This window comes from Poecilia formosa, unplaced genomic scaffold (genome assembly GCF_000485575.1).
Source record: "Poecilia formosa unplaced genomic scaffold, Poecilia_formosa-5.1.2 Scaffold201, whole genome shotgun sequence".
Taxonomy (NCBI): domain Eukaryota; kingdom Metazoa; phylum Chordata; class Actinopteri; order Cyprinodontiformes; family Poeciliidae; genus Poecilia; species Poecilia formosa.
This window is the reverse complement of record NW_006800140.1, coordinates 934,873-949,813: the sequence shown is the minus strand read 5'-3', so window position 1 is coordinate 949,813 and position 14,941 is coordinate 934,873. Positions and strand designations below refer to the sequence as shown.

General features: G+C 37.0%; 1 long non-coding RNA gene across 2 annotated transcripts; it reads left to right on the top strand.

Annotated features, from left to right (window-relative positions):
* The first annotated feature begins 3,128 nt into the window (after positions 1-3,128).
* On the top strand, positions 3,129-11,537 carry LOC107838013 (uncharacterized). Of its 2 annotated transcripts, XR_001664062.1 has the most exons (4): positions 3,129-3,231; positions 10,938-10,991; positions 11,167-11,244; positions 11,447-11,537. It is a non-coding gene; the product is annotated as an uncharacterized LOC107838013 (long non-coding RNA). The 2 variants fall into 2 exon arrangements; XR_001664061.1 differs by lacking the exon at positions 11,167-11,244.
* The last annotated feature ends 3,404 nt before the right edge of the window (positions 11,538-14,941 follow it).

The following is a 14,941-nucleotide window of genomic DNA, read 5'->3' as shown; positions in this document are numbered from 1 at the left end:
AGTAGACTGTAAAATAAGATGTTCATATTTTGATGTATTTGCAGAAGTGCACAAACTAAGAAACAAGCAAGGCAGCTGAGCAGTGCTCACTGTAAGAAGCAGAACTTCAATTCGCCTGTGTCCTACTTTCAAGGTTCGTCTTTTAGTCTTCCTGCTGCGAGACTCTGGCTTTTAAAGAAAAACAGAGAAAGAAACAGAAACAGAGTGACTTGACATCTGTAGCTTGGCTTTTAGAGTAACACAGTATGTTTTATAGTTAAAGCCAAGGACATATAAAATCAAAAGACTGTACATGCTGTGCAGACTGAGGTTATACTTTTTCTTTTGGCTTGGAAGCTGCATGCTCAACATTTGATTTGAACTGATTTTCGCCTGGAGATTTTCCCCCTGCATTGATTTCCTCGCTGTTCCCAAGAACTGGCGCCTCACTTTGAGATGATAACTGGAACAGTGGAGTGAAAATAAACATGTTTAGGTTCTGAGTTTTCGGTTCATTGGGTTGCTCCGGACGTGGTGTGGCGTGTTCGTGAACTCTGTATCGGCTGCTAAAGGTTGGATGTGGAAAATGCGTAACCATAACAACCGTGAATCTTTGCACTCCACGGTGTGAGGCAGAATATCACTCAATATACTGTTGGGCAACTGCTGCACCACTGTGGAGCAGGTAAATAGTTGCTCAACCTTGAGATGCTGTAAGACTAAAAACTATTTGACTGGAGGAAACCTTCGCACCCATTGTGTTGATTTATCTAAAGGAATAATATTCTATATACAAACAATGTAATAGAAATGAGTCAGTCTTTCCCTAGTTGTTCTTTGCTGGTGTTTTAAGCCATTGTTTAAATACATTTTCTAAAAGTCAGTCTGAACTGTAAATATTTCCTTTCTATTAAGCAATAATTATTCTGCCAAAAATGAAAAGAGGATTTTTGTATATTTCTCACGATTCAGGCTTATTTAGAATTCAAATAAATAACAAACAATAATTAGAAACTAAAAGATGTAGATCCGAACTCATCCAGAACAAAGAGCTCAAACAGAAGATAATTCTCTCAGGTTATTTCAAGTCAACGTTTACACTCGGACCTGAAAATAGATGCAGAGAGATGCACAATTATATAACCGTGCATCTATGAAAAGCAGAAGTGGAGCCTCCTGCACAACCAACACTTGTCTTTTTCCAGCAGCCATTGTACAAAACCAGCTGACCAAACATGCTGGTTTGCTAGGTAATGGGTGAACTCCGCTGGGGTTGCTAGGTAACGGGCAGCGCCTGGTGATCTGTGACGTTACTTTCCGGAGGTTTTTGAAACGGCTCAAAAATCATGAACTTATTGCCAAAAAAATGTCTGAGTGTTTTTATTAAGTGCTTGGATTGTTTTTTTTTTAGAAGTAATATAAACTCATGGAAATATAAAAACGGGCAAAATGTGAATTTTGCATAACAGGTTCATTTTAAGTTCACAGAATTTATTTGAACTGGACAAACATGGTGTACAACCCTGCAGAAAATTGCTGCTAAATCACCATTATGCCTATTTTCAAAAAGGTTTTAATTGTTTCTCCTAACAATCAAGATGCCTTTATCAACGTCATGACTTCCCCATGACTTCTTCACTGGATTTAGTGCTTTAAATCCAGTGTCAGTAAAGATATTTTACTTCTGTTATTCACTAAAAGGTGTTTGAATCACCCCAAAGTGCATGTTTCACTGGGTCTGTGCAGTCCTGGTGCCAACTGCTCAGGAGATTAAATATGTCACATCTACTGCGTCCTCATTCACCATTAGCCAGGAGTTTGGCTATTGGCGACAAATATATCTCACCGCTTCACCTTGTGCACACTGCGGCCCCCGAGGGGAACTGACGTCTGTCATATCACAGTTTTCTAGCTGCCACAAAGCCGGAGTGGAAGTGGATGGCGAAGCTCAGGTGGATAGACGGGGCGTTTGTTGCAGCTGGAGCGAAGGGGCTTTGAGAAGGAGTTCAGAAAATTGATCGGCCATGTTTCTGTCAGTGCCTCCCTTCAGGCCCATCCGCTAACCTCACTAATCTCTGACCGTTCACCTGGAGATGTGAGATGTGACAGCACTTTCAAAGCGCTTGTTCTCATTACATGCTGCTCTGCCTCGGGTGCAGCAGGGGGAAAAGTGTATTAGCTTCAGCTGCAAAATCGCACATTGTGTTTTGTGTGGCGAAATCTTTTTAAAAAACATCCTGATGGATGAAAGTTGCAACAAAGCATCCATAATCCATCAGATTAAAAGGTGAGATGCAGGCACACTTAATTCCAACTAACTCATAAAACAAGATTTGTTCTTGGGTTAGATTTTATGGACAAAAATTTCTTACCATCTAATTACTGTTTGCCTTATCTGACAATTTAGCTCACATCCACATTAACATTCATTAAGAAAAAAGCCTCCTTGGATTAAGATTGAACAGATGTGCTTAAGCAGATCACGTGATGGGAACATGTCCTTATGAGGATTAAGAGGGTTAAACATTGAATTAATCAAGAACTACTTGTGCTTTCTTTCTTTTTTGTCCTGTTCTCTTGTTTTGGATTCACTAATGACAGATTAAAAGAGAGATTCTGCCCTGAATTTATTCATGCAAACCAGACAGATTCTCCTTTATCGGCCTTTTTTCTGTTTGGACCAAGAGAGCATCAACTTATCAACTTTTTAGGGATAAGTAACAAAAACTAGGGAGGTGCTTTGTTGTTAGCTTTTTAACGGCACAGATTTACCTCTGCAGATATTAATTAGCAGCTATTAATGAGAAAAAAAGAAAGACTTCAGGGAAAGTACATTCTGTTGTGATCTGTGGGTGTTCTGATCATTTTCTGGTCATTTTTGATTGTCTTTGAGACACACTAATGTGTAATCACTTTAATTTTATTGTCCATCCATCCATTATCTGTACACCCCTGTCCCTAATGGGGTCAGGAGGGTTGCTGCTGCCTCTCCAGGTAACGCTCCCGAGAGGCGGGGTTCACCCTTGACAGGTCGCCAGTCTGTCGCATAATTTTATTGTATTGATTTAAAACAAAAAAGAGTATGTCACTTTGGGGGTTGCTTTATTTAAGTTGTAGTTACACCCCCATGCCATGGGGTGGCGCAGTGCTCTGTGAGGCAGTATAGCGAGATCACAGGCCTTCCCTCTCCAATATGGCAAATATGTGGAACTTCTCCGGTCGTCTGTCTCATCATTTCCCTCTGTTTTACAGGTTAGTAATGAATTAAAAAAACGCATGACAGGGATTCTAAATTATAAGAAACACAGCTAAATGTGGATGCGTAAATTGTTTGGTAAACTCGATATTTTATCACGTTTTTAACTATGAAAAGACTGAAAAAGCTAAAAGACCGCCGCTGGCGCCATTTTGGTTTCGGTTTGTACTTATTTCAAGCTACTTTTTAGTTAAACAAACTCCGTTTTGTATCCTGATATTGTGTAACACTGCTTATATAATAAGTGAGAAAGAAATGTTTACTGATTTTAAATATCTATGTTCAAAATGTTGAACGCCGTAGTTGTGCGAACATGAAAGCTAAAGATAACATTGACGGTCATTACTGCAATGGAGATGTCCGGGACAGATTGTAAAATTAAACAAGAAGAATGTTGACTTTCAGAAATGTTCCGACTTTCAAAAGTCAGGAAATATCAACTTGTGAAACTCAGAAATGTTCGTCTTTTTAGAAATTTCTTAGATTACTCTCAATATATCTTTTTTTTCTAGCAAATTTTAAACTTTTCACGCTCACAGATTTCCAAGTATTTTTCTAGAATTTTTCTGAGCTTAATCTCAATATTTTTGAGTTTTTTGGACTGAAATTTATTCTATTACTTTTTCTATTTATAGTAGTCCTAATATACTGTTGCAGTATACAGCACACCAGCTACAGTAGCTGTAAAAATTGATTTCCAACTTTTTTTAAATTATCATTTGGAAACTGCATTTTATATTTACTCAGGTTTTATCTCCTGAACTCCTGTGATCTTAATTTCACTGATGATAAAAGTGAAATAAGAAAAAGCTTCAGAAGAAGATCCAGGCCTTTAATTTTTCGGTCTCCTCCTTGCAGCGCAGCGCTGCTCTGTGTCATCTGCTGTGACCGGTAATTTATGACAGCAGAGTGAGCTGGGAGCAAACACAAACTGCAAACGTTTAACCTCTGGCTTGTGGTTGCCATGGAAACGCAGGTTGAATGATGACCTTGAAATGTTGAGGATCCAACATGATCTTCCTGTGGTTTAATCAAAACCTTTGATTAAACTTAACCACATTATTTTTAGTGTCCTTCCCTCCCATTGTGTGGTTAATTAACTATTAGTTAATGGCTTTTAAAAAAGAATTTGTTTTAATTTGCTGCATATTTTGCTCCAGATGTGTTGGAAACCCCAGTGTTATCTCATGATTTTTTTTATCTTTAAAATGTCTGGATAATTCTTACATAAGAACATTTTTAAATAGAGTTTAGCATTTCTGCTTTCAGTCATTTTTCATTACAGTAATTAGCCGCAATGTTTATCCAACCACAGTTTCCCTTAACATTTCTGCTAAAGCACTTAGTACTCATAAAAAAATAGTTTATACAGTGTAATGAAGTAGACAATATGTAACCATATGGTTTGAGGCTTTTTAGCGACACTAGGCAACTATGAAATAGAATTGCGTAATACTGGCATTTATAAGCAATATGATTTAGGTATGAAGAAATTCTAAATTCTTTGAACCAAATGATTGCTTAAAATTACAAAATATATGAATAAATATTTACATAAGCAGTACATCCCTAAAACAATATATTTTTAACAGTGAAACAGGGAATAAAAGCTTTTAGGACATTACAGTAAAAGGATCTTTCAGTATTTAGCTTTATTTGAAACATTGCAGAATGAACATCAATGATTGCTCAAAAATATATGCTGAAATTCAATTTGTAAAATTTAATTAGTATTGTCAAAAATAGGCTAGGAGAAGTAATGGACTTTTGTAGTATTTTAATCACAGTTTTGTTCAAAATCATTTAAATGCAATTGTTTAAAAATGTTTTTGCTGTAAATTAAGTTATTCAAAGTTTCTAATAATGCATTTGAAAACTGCAGCTAATGTAAATTTAGGTTTGATGCTAATTAGATCCAGTAGGCACTTATGGAATGACCTGAGTTTTCAATCCCAATATTTTGATTATTTTATTAATGTTGCTATGACTTAAGTAGGACTTTGAAATTGAGTCAAAATATGTTTTTGAACAACCAACATTGCACTCTGAAGTTTCCAAAAAGCAATAGTAATATTATGACTTATGAATTACATGAAAATAGTTTAAAAATTAACTGGTTTGAAGTTCGGGGGGCGGGGGGGAAGGTTTAATAATAGTGATAATCTGGATTAGATAAATCAGGTCTTGAGTAATTGAGCTTGTTGTGAATTGGAAATTTAAAAACAATCACCAGGTAAAATTTAATTTAGGGCTTAACGAGGCCTGTGTTGATTAAAACTTAGATTATTGGCTGCTTACATTTGGTTTTACATTTTTTCTTTATATCTTTGCTGCTTTAAATTGGATTTACTTTGCACATAAACACGAAAGTAAACTATTATAGAGTACATATTGTTATTTTTTTAATAGATGCAGAGTTATGAATCCCACAGAAACTACACTGTGTTGCAGCATGTCAACATGACCACTAGATGGCACAGGAAGCTAAATATTTAGCCTCACCATCCAGACAAAACTTTTTTTTAAAAGACTATCTCTCACTGTATTTTCCTCAGTTTTTAACACAGTTTGAAAATAAAGTCACTTAACTGTGTAAGCCAAATCAAGCAGAAACCCCAACACTGTTCAATCTGCTTTGAAAACTTTCCTTAGACCCAATAAAACATATGCTTTTATTTATTTCACTTTCTGGTACAAATATTTAACTCAGTCCAGTTTATTTATATAATGTAATTTCACAGCAGATGTCGTTTTGAAACACTTTACCACAAAAAATAACTTTAGTTCAATCACACAAACATTCCAATTGATCTTAGTTATCAAACATTGAATATTTAGTTCAGTTTATTATTTAAATTTAAAAAGTCTCTGGATGGATGGTAAGTTAATAATAAAACATTTCTTTTCCTGCAGCCACAGTTCATACATTGGTAAAACCAGCTGACCAAATGGACTGGAACTCTCCTGGGGTTGCTAGGAAACGGGCAGGACTCCACTTGGTTGCTAGGTAACTGCACAGTAGTTGTGGAATGTAACTTAACAATTGTGAGATTTTTTTAAACTACTCATTTTCTAGACACCAAACAATTATTTATTACCTAAAAACACTGGGTGTTTTTTTTAAAGTGCTTTGACTGTTTTCAGAAGCAGAAGAGACACAAATAGAAGTACAAAAAAAACATGCAAAATCCCCCTTTAGCATTTAGTTAGTCCTTAATGTTTATAAATTGATTTATGAATAAATGTAACTTAACTTTTCATCCAGTGGTACAGCTTAATTAATTAATTAAAGTTAAGTAATTATGTTCCAAATTATTGCATGATATTGAACTTTATATGCTAACATACATAGTGGTGCCACTTCAGGTCAGCTGAAAACTTCCCACACTGCAACAAAGAGCTCTCAATGTCAGACTGCAAATGAGATTTTCATAATTATTTTTTTTGTTTTGAGCTTGCCAAGAAGATTTCAGTCATATGGCGCCTGTGTTGTGACTGCTCCACTTTCTGAGCTGTTAAACTCTTCTAATAAGGTTTATGTAATTTAGAAAAGCTGACTTGGATTGGATCAGTTTGGAGCTTTAATGGATCAGTTAGCATGCAAGGATTTAGCTCCTTCATAATATTCTGCACCGATGTCAACTAAGAATAAAAAGTCTCATTGGAAAGAGCAACATCTAAGTTTACTGTTAATTCATTTAAATTATAATGGGATGAAGGAAATGCATATGATGTTTGCTTAAACTCTTTTTGGACGGATAAAGATGATTAAAAGCATGGAAAATTATAGTTTATCTTTGTAAGTACACTTAAAAACAAATTTTATTTTCGTGTGCCCTTGGATCAGTGCTGGCTTTAGGTTTTATGGGTCATTGACAAACAAAAAATGTCACTAAACATTGATTCAAATTTCTTTAGATTTATTTAGTTTTCAAAAAGGGGACAATTCACATTAATCAACATGAATAGACCATATAAATATGCCTGATTTAACAAAAATTAACAATAAATACACATAACATACATGAGGTATGATTTGTTTATGACAGATTTCAATTTATAGCTAAAGGTAATGTAATTTACAGAAAATTTATTATTAAAATGAAAACAAGTCAAACAGTTAAGAGAAACTCCCCGTAAAAATCGTTATTCACAGTAAATTCACTTACATTAGTGATATAAGGAATCCTTAAACAGAATTTTGATAAAGCATTTACATCAAAAATGTGGTTTTCTGGGGCATTTTAGGATCGCGATGGACTCTGTTCAGCATCTAATTATTAAACAATTGATTTTTATTGCATATTTAATTCCAGTGAAGTCAGATTTAGAGCCATGGGAAAGGACGCACACCTCCAAATTGTGCCCATTTGCTAGTTCAGTACGGTAAAGCACCATGCTGCAAAGCTCAAATCATCTCAGACATGACAATGAGCTTCTTGTTCTCCAGATTAACCAGATCTCAATCCAAAGGAGCATAGATTATCATCATGGATGTTCTGAAAACTGATACATTGCTAAAATTGTTCAGAAAATTGCTTGATGCCAGTCACAGCTGGATCACTTTCTTTGCTTTTTGCCGTCTCCTACACAGAAACTCTTTGTTTAGGGAAGAAAAGATTTTAATAAAATAAAGTGTACAAAATGTTTATCTGGAACATTTTTATACCACAAACTAAACAAAAGAGACCTACAAGCTCCAACAGTGATTGAATTTGTTTCCACTGTATCAAACCAAGCTGCTCAGAGGAACATTTTTGGGAAAGATTTTATTTCTTTCAATAGTTTTGGTGTATCCTCTTATTCTCTGACAGCTGAATGAAGAAAGTCTCTGAACATGATTCATGTCCAAAATATGTGTTCTGATATAAAATGACTTTAATTCAACCAGCAACAGATAACTATGTATAAAACAATTAAACTGTGTTATTTTTAAAAGCATGGAAGTATGAAGATGTTACACAGCAGACAAATGATGATCTATTGTCTTTATGTCAGGGCGCCACCCGGTGGTTATTGTACAAAAATACTAAAAAATGAAGAGTACAACCATGAGCAGCTATTTGGTAATGGATGATTGTGAGTTAAACTCCTGCAAAGGAGACTATGAAATAAAATAAATGGTTCTGAATGAGTAGAAAGCAATAGTTGCTCTAAAAAAATGAACAAAATTATTTTTTTTCCACAAAATCATCTAGATAATGACATTTCAGCTCTGCCTATGAACTTTTTAAGGGTGGCTTGTCTCTTTAAATCCAAATAAGTTGCTGCTGGCCACGCCCCCAAACTCAGTGTGTCAAAATGGTTGCCAACAGATATACAGCTGTAGTACCGTACATCTTTGAAAAGCATTAGGGGAGCGTTAGGGCATTAGGGGAGCTCAACCAACAAGAATGCAGGAAGTGGTTTCTGGATGGTAAGTGTAACTTGGCTGGGGTTGCTAGGTAACAGAGGTGTGCTTGGCTGGGGTTGCTAGGTAACAAGGCTGGGGTTGCTAGGTAACAGAACTGGGCTTCGCTGGGGTTGCTAGGTAACAGGGCTGGGTTTGGCTGGGGTTGCTAGGTGACAGCGCAGAGTCTGTGTTGTGACTTAACAATCGGGAGGTTTTTGAGATAAAAAGACAATTATTTTCCTGTTTGCAGAAGGAGTTGAATGAGAACAAATGTGAAAGTATTTAAGTTGATTGCATAATTTAACAATAAAAGTAAAATAAAAGGCAGTTTAGAGGAAAAAACTTTATGTCGGACCAGCTCTGTTGCATTCATTCATTTTGTTCAGTTCTTTTTTCTTTTCTTTTTTACACGTTCATAATAGTTTTGGTTAGAGGAATCGCATGTTTGGACAAGTATTCCCTCTGCTTCTGGATGCTGTGTGGCTTGGAGGATTTTTGATCTTACTTCTTTATTTACTTTCAGAGAGCTGTTATGATGCGTAACCACGGCAACGTGGTATCGTTTTACAACCGGGAGCAACTGATTAGCATCTAAAAAACTCAAATATCATCTGAACTATGATCCCAAACCTCAGGGCAATTGAAAAGGAGCCTTTATGGATGCAATGCCACCTGATTTTTTTCCTGTCTATCATAATCGTCTCTCTGCCCGACTGAAATTGGAGCAACAAAAGCAAATGAAGTGGATTAGCAGTGCTTGTTGTCATCCAGATGATGCTATCTAGGAATCTCATCTCTGCTACTCGGATATTGAACTGTTAGCAGGTTTTAACAGTTATGCGACTGGCATACAGCAAGTTTTCAGTCAGAGGTCTTTTCATATTTGTTGCATGACTGACTGCTACAGGAGATCCTTCCTACGCACAGCAGTACCATCTACAGCAACTCTTTGAAGATACTTGGATTATATGAGTTAATTTTGAGGTTTTATCCATTTCTGTAGTAGTTTCGTCTTGTTTTCCTTTATTTTTGTCTTGCATATTGAAAAGTAAAAAAACAAAACAGAAAATAAATAAACTTAAACTCTGTTGCAACAAAATGTGAAGTTCAATGGTTATGAATATTAAAATTTAAAATATTTCACTGCTGGTTTTTTACAAGGAGCATGGTTTTTTCCTTTATTTTTAACTGGTGTATGGAAAAGTAAAAAGGCAAAAAATAGACAAACTTAAGTTGTAAATTGATAAAATGTGATGTTCTGGTGTGAATGTTAAAATTTACAATATTTGGTTTCTGGTTTTTCACAGGCAGTATTTTTTTCTTTATTTTTATATTGTGTATGGAAAAGTTAAAACAAGCTGTAACGTGTCAAAATGTGAAGTTTTGGTGTGAATATTAAGATATTTGGCTGCTGGCTGCCGACAGGCCTCTGCAGTTCGTCTTCTGGGTGATTGTGGGGGAAATGTCAGGTGTTTGGTCACCATTTCTGAGGGGGGGCACTAATGATCGACTGGCACGCAAGCCGCTCATTAGCTGCCCAGCGATTTAACAGGTTGCATGCAAGGCCCTGGGATCAGCCCAAGCCCACTAAATACTCGAGTCATTTTCATTCTTCCTCTCCCTGCCCTCAGGGAAGTGCGCATGCAGATAATCTCATTAGGGAAAACATAATATTTGTAAAAGAGCTTTGGAGCAAAGCCCCACATCTGACTTGCCCTCAGTTTTTTAAGACGTCTTGCTGATGTGATGTTGGTGTCATAATCTGGTCCCAGCAGAGAAATGCGGACATTTACAGAATTAAACAGGTCCGACACGCACGTATGCGAGGAATGTTTGTGTTCAGATCGGCTTAAATGCCAACAATGAAGAAACAATCCGATTAATAGGGTTAAATCTGCAGCAGACAAGCCTGGATGTTGTTAAATTAGGCTCTTGGAGTTCATAATGAGAGCAGCAGAGGGCGCTGTTCACCGTTATCTCACTCAGATCATGTAGCAGCTGCAACACTTCAGTTCTGCAGAAAATGGAAACAAATTAATCTGAAAACTCATAACAAGCATCCGAATAAACAGTCATTTATTTCTAAATCATGTTCACTTTCTTGACCCTCTTTTTCATTTTAATTTTTATTTGATGACAATAGTTTCTCTCTTAGTCATTGTGTGTTTGGATTGTCTGCAAACACAAATCACTGCAGTTATATGAACATCATTTATGTTATTTTAAATTGTTTTGTCTTAAAAAATGATTGCATACATACATATTTATTTACTTATTTATTATCCTGAAGCAAACTTCTTTTTATTTCAGGCAACATGAAGATCACAAATGTCCTCAAAGGACCGGTTGTGCCAGATTGTAAAGGTAAATCTATCCTCTAACAAACTGTTTAAATATAACTTTCTCTGCATTTGATTTGGCCTTAATATTAAATAATATATAGTATCTGTTCACATTTATGTAAATTGGCCCCATACAAATACAAACTGATTTAATTGACAGATAAAATAATAGAAACTATATCTCTCTGGTCCTCCAGAAATGGCAGTGGCGGACCAGATGTGGCCTGCGGACCTCCAGTTTGACAGGCTTCCAAAGTTTATATTATTTAATGACTGTATGTTGTGGTTTTGTGAAAACACAGTCAAATTTCTTGCTTGTGAGCAGAAACTTGGGCCAATATGTGTCTGACACTCCAAGGAAACCCTAAAACAATTAAACATATTAATAAGATATAGATGAATTTTGCAGTGTTGTTTTAAAAACATGTTGTTTTTTTTTCTTTTTTGTGGAGACTAATATTTTTATCCCGTCTTTAGGAAAGCAACTCTGTGACCTGCAACTCGTGGGAAAAGGAAGTTATATAAGATCTGATGAAGTTTTGGATCACTGGAGTAGAAGCAATGACAAAAAAGTAAGGAATTATAATATTATTTTTACATGCAGTCCTCTGCAAAAGTATTTAAAATATTGAAGTTTTCCAATATTTTTTTTATGCTACAACCGTATTCTAACAGAGGGTAACACATGACTGTAAGATTCAGGAATAATGATATCTGAAAGTCTGAAAACTGCCGTGTGACTGAACTTTACCCCTTTGATATTCCCACATAAATCCAGAGGAAATCTAAAAAGTAAACAGTCTGTAGCTTAATCAATCTCTTTGTAAATCCAGCTGTTCTGTGAAAGCCTTAAAGGTTTGTTAGAGGACATTAGAGACAACAAACAGCATCAGAAAGTCCAAAAACAGCAGCTTCTGAGACATTAAAGGGGACTTAATATTCAAAATTCACTTTTTGCACATTTTTCTACTCACACACTGCAAAAACACTTAAGTATTTTTAGTCTAGTTTGTAGTGCAGCTATCTTAGTTTAAGACAAAAGTAACTTTTCAGCTAGAAATTGGAGCTTGTTTTAAGTCAATAATTCCTTAATTTTGTTGAAAAAGTGCTAGATATAGGTGAAATTATCCACCAGTGGAACAAGACATGTTTCTCATAAGTGAAAATGTCTTGTTCCGCTGGCAGATTATTTCACTTATATTAAGGAAGTATTGACTTTAAAAAGGCTCTTACATCGTAACGAAAAGTTCCTTGAAATAAGACAAAACTAACTACAAGTGTACTAAGATATTTGCATTAGAAACTAGTTGATGAGCACTTTAAAAAAAATTCACAAAGCCGTTTTCTGGCAATGGCCTTGTGTTTTGGTGTCTGGGAAATGAGTCGTTTAAAAACATTTCCTGATTATTAAGTCACTGCGTCGTTACCTAGCAACCCAAGCCAAGCCAGCTCGTTACCTAGCAACCAAAGCCAAGTCCAGCTCGTTCCCTTACAACCAAAGCGGAGCTCCAGCACAGTTGAGTTCTAAAACAATTTTTCAATATTTGAACGTCTTACATTTCTGTTCAATCAACCGTTATCTGAGAAATGGAAGAGTGAGGAGGCATGGATGCAAATCTACCAAGATACAGATGTTCCCCAGAACTGAGAGGCAAGTCGACTCTTGTAGGGTGCAAAAGCTAACACAGCTTTTTAGTTGTGATGTGGCAAAATGTGAAAACTTTGCGACGTATCTGTAGTTTTAAAAAGATTTCAGACTTCTTTGAAAGAAACTTATATGATTTAATGTTTTTAAAGTCTACTTTTACAAGCTGGTATTTTAAAAGAACCAAATCCTGAATTATAGAGTTAACTGCTGGAATATCTGTATCCTGACTTCTACTGCGTTAGACACGGACGTAAAACTGCTTGGAAGTGTTGAATATTGATCTGGACACATTCTGGGACTCTCTCCAGGACATTTTTACATGCTGTTAGGGGTTGAGAAGAGACCCAGTCCTTAAAAATGATTGACACTCCAGTAAAAGTAGCTGAAATGTAAACATTAAACCGTGTTCGTCCCCACAGTGTCGAGTGTAAATCTGATGGATTTCACAGACACATCTGGGTGTTTATTCTGGTGGAAACACAATGCAGCTCCTCAGAGGTCACAACATTATGAGAATGAAAACTCCTTTATGTCTTTTTCTTTTTTCTTCCTCTGTGTTGTTTCACTTTCCTGGCCTGGCCATAATTCAGCTGCGCTAGCCTGATGTGTAAAAGCTCACCCCAAACAAAGCATCAACTAAACGGCCGCCAGCTGCTGCTTCTTTTTTTGGCCTGAAGGAAGGGAACCATGTTGGAAAATCCCTGCAGATCTGTTCGCATGACTGAACGGTGACAACTTATCAGAAAGGCTCCAGAGCACCCAGTGAGCCCCCTGGGGCTGCAGAGACATGCAGCAGGAAACATTCTGTGGTCTTACCTTAAAAGGCATATTCCTGCAGGCCAAACACCCACAACTACTGTTCTGCAACCAGAACCTCAGTTTACTGTAAGAAATCCGCTTCATAACAAAACTCCCCCCGCCCCTTTGGGATTTAATAAAGTATTACTGTCTTATTATCTTATAAGTGTAACAGGGATTTTAGTTTGTCAAAATTGGTTTGTTTATACGTCAAATTAATTTCGTTTAGCCAAAAAGTTATCTCCTGACGGTCATTGGTCTATAAGTTATGTGGCTCTTGGCAGTTCGTGGTTACCGTAGCAACCAGTAACTGACAGCTTCTCCCCCTTTTTCTGTTGGCGTCTGTAACTGCAGCTGCGCCATTTCTCCAGCTAGCGCTAGACTCACGTTTGTTTTGGTTGTATTTACCCAGAATGCCCTGCGCTGTAGTCCACTTCCTGCTTTTAGGACACTCTCCGCTCTGCTTACCGTTTACAAATGTTAACCGCACCAGAGTTCACATCAACCGGACCGAGACAAGGATTGTAGACGGAATTTGTTTTATTGGGCCGCGTCAGAGTTCCCTTGCACATTCACCCAAACCAACCGGATTTTCCTGGCAAATAGTTGTACCAAAAGCGGACTAAACGGGATTGGTCTGCCTAAAACTTCAGTCTCTACCTTCAACTGAGACCGCTCCAAAACCAGGAAGTGGACCACAGCGCAGGGCATTCTGGGTAAACTCAACCAAAACAAACGCCAGAGTCTAGCACTAGCTGGAGAAATGGCGCAGCTACAGTTACAGACCAACAACAACAACAACAACAACAACAACAAAAAAAGTTACAGACCAACAGAAAAAGGGGGAGGAGCTGTCAGTTACTGGTTGCTATGGTAACCACCAACTGCAGCTGCAGTTACAGACTTTTTCTTACAGTGTATTAAGGTTCAGGTCACAGAACCGTTGTTGTGTGTATATGACCTGCAGGAAAATGTCTTTTATGGTAAGACCACACTATGTTTACCAACGACAAACAAGAAATCCTACAACTGCTAAAATCTGATGACGCGACTCCTTTTTCACTTACATCTTGCAAAATGTAAAGAATGGAGGAAGCTGAGCTCCGTGTCTTCTTCAGAGGTTTTTGTATTGTTTCCTTCAGTTGTTCTTGGTGTAGGCCACCACAGGCGAGGAACCAAACCCTTTTCAAAGAGTTTGGAAAGCAAAACACAGCAGCTGAAAATGTAACAAATGTTGGCATTTTGATCACCAATCGAACTGCGTCTACTGAGCTATCAGGTGTAAAAACACCCTTAGACTCAGTCCTCCAGAACTCAATCCATTCATGCTTCGTCAAGTCCATTACTCTAAAACAGGGGTGCCCAAGTCCAGTCCTCGAGAGGTACCATCCTGCAAGTTTTAGAAATATCCTTACTCCAACAGACCGGGATCAGCTCTAGAGAGGCCTGATAACGAGCCATTCATTTGATTCAGGTGTGTTGAATGCATCTGAAAGTTGCAGGATGGTAGCTCTCGAGGACTGGAC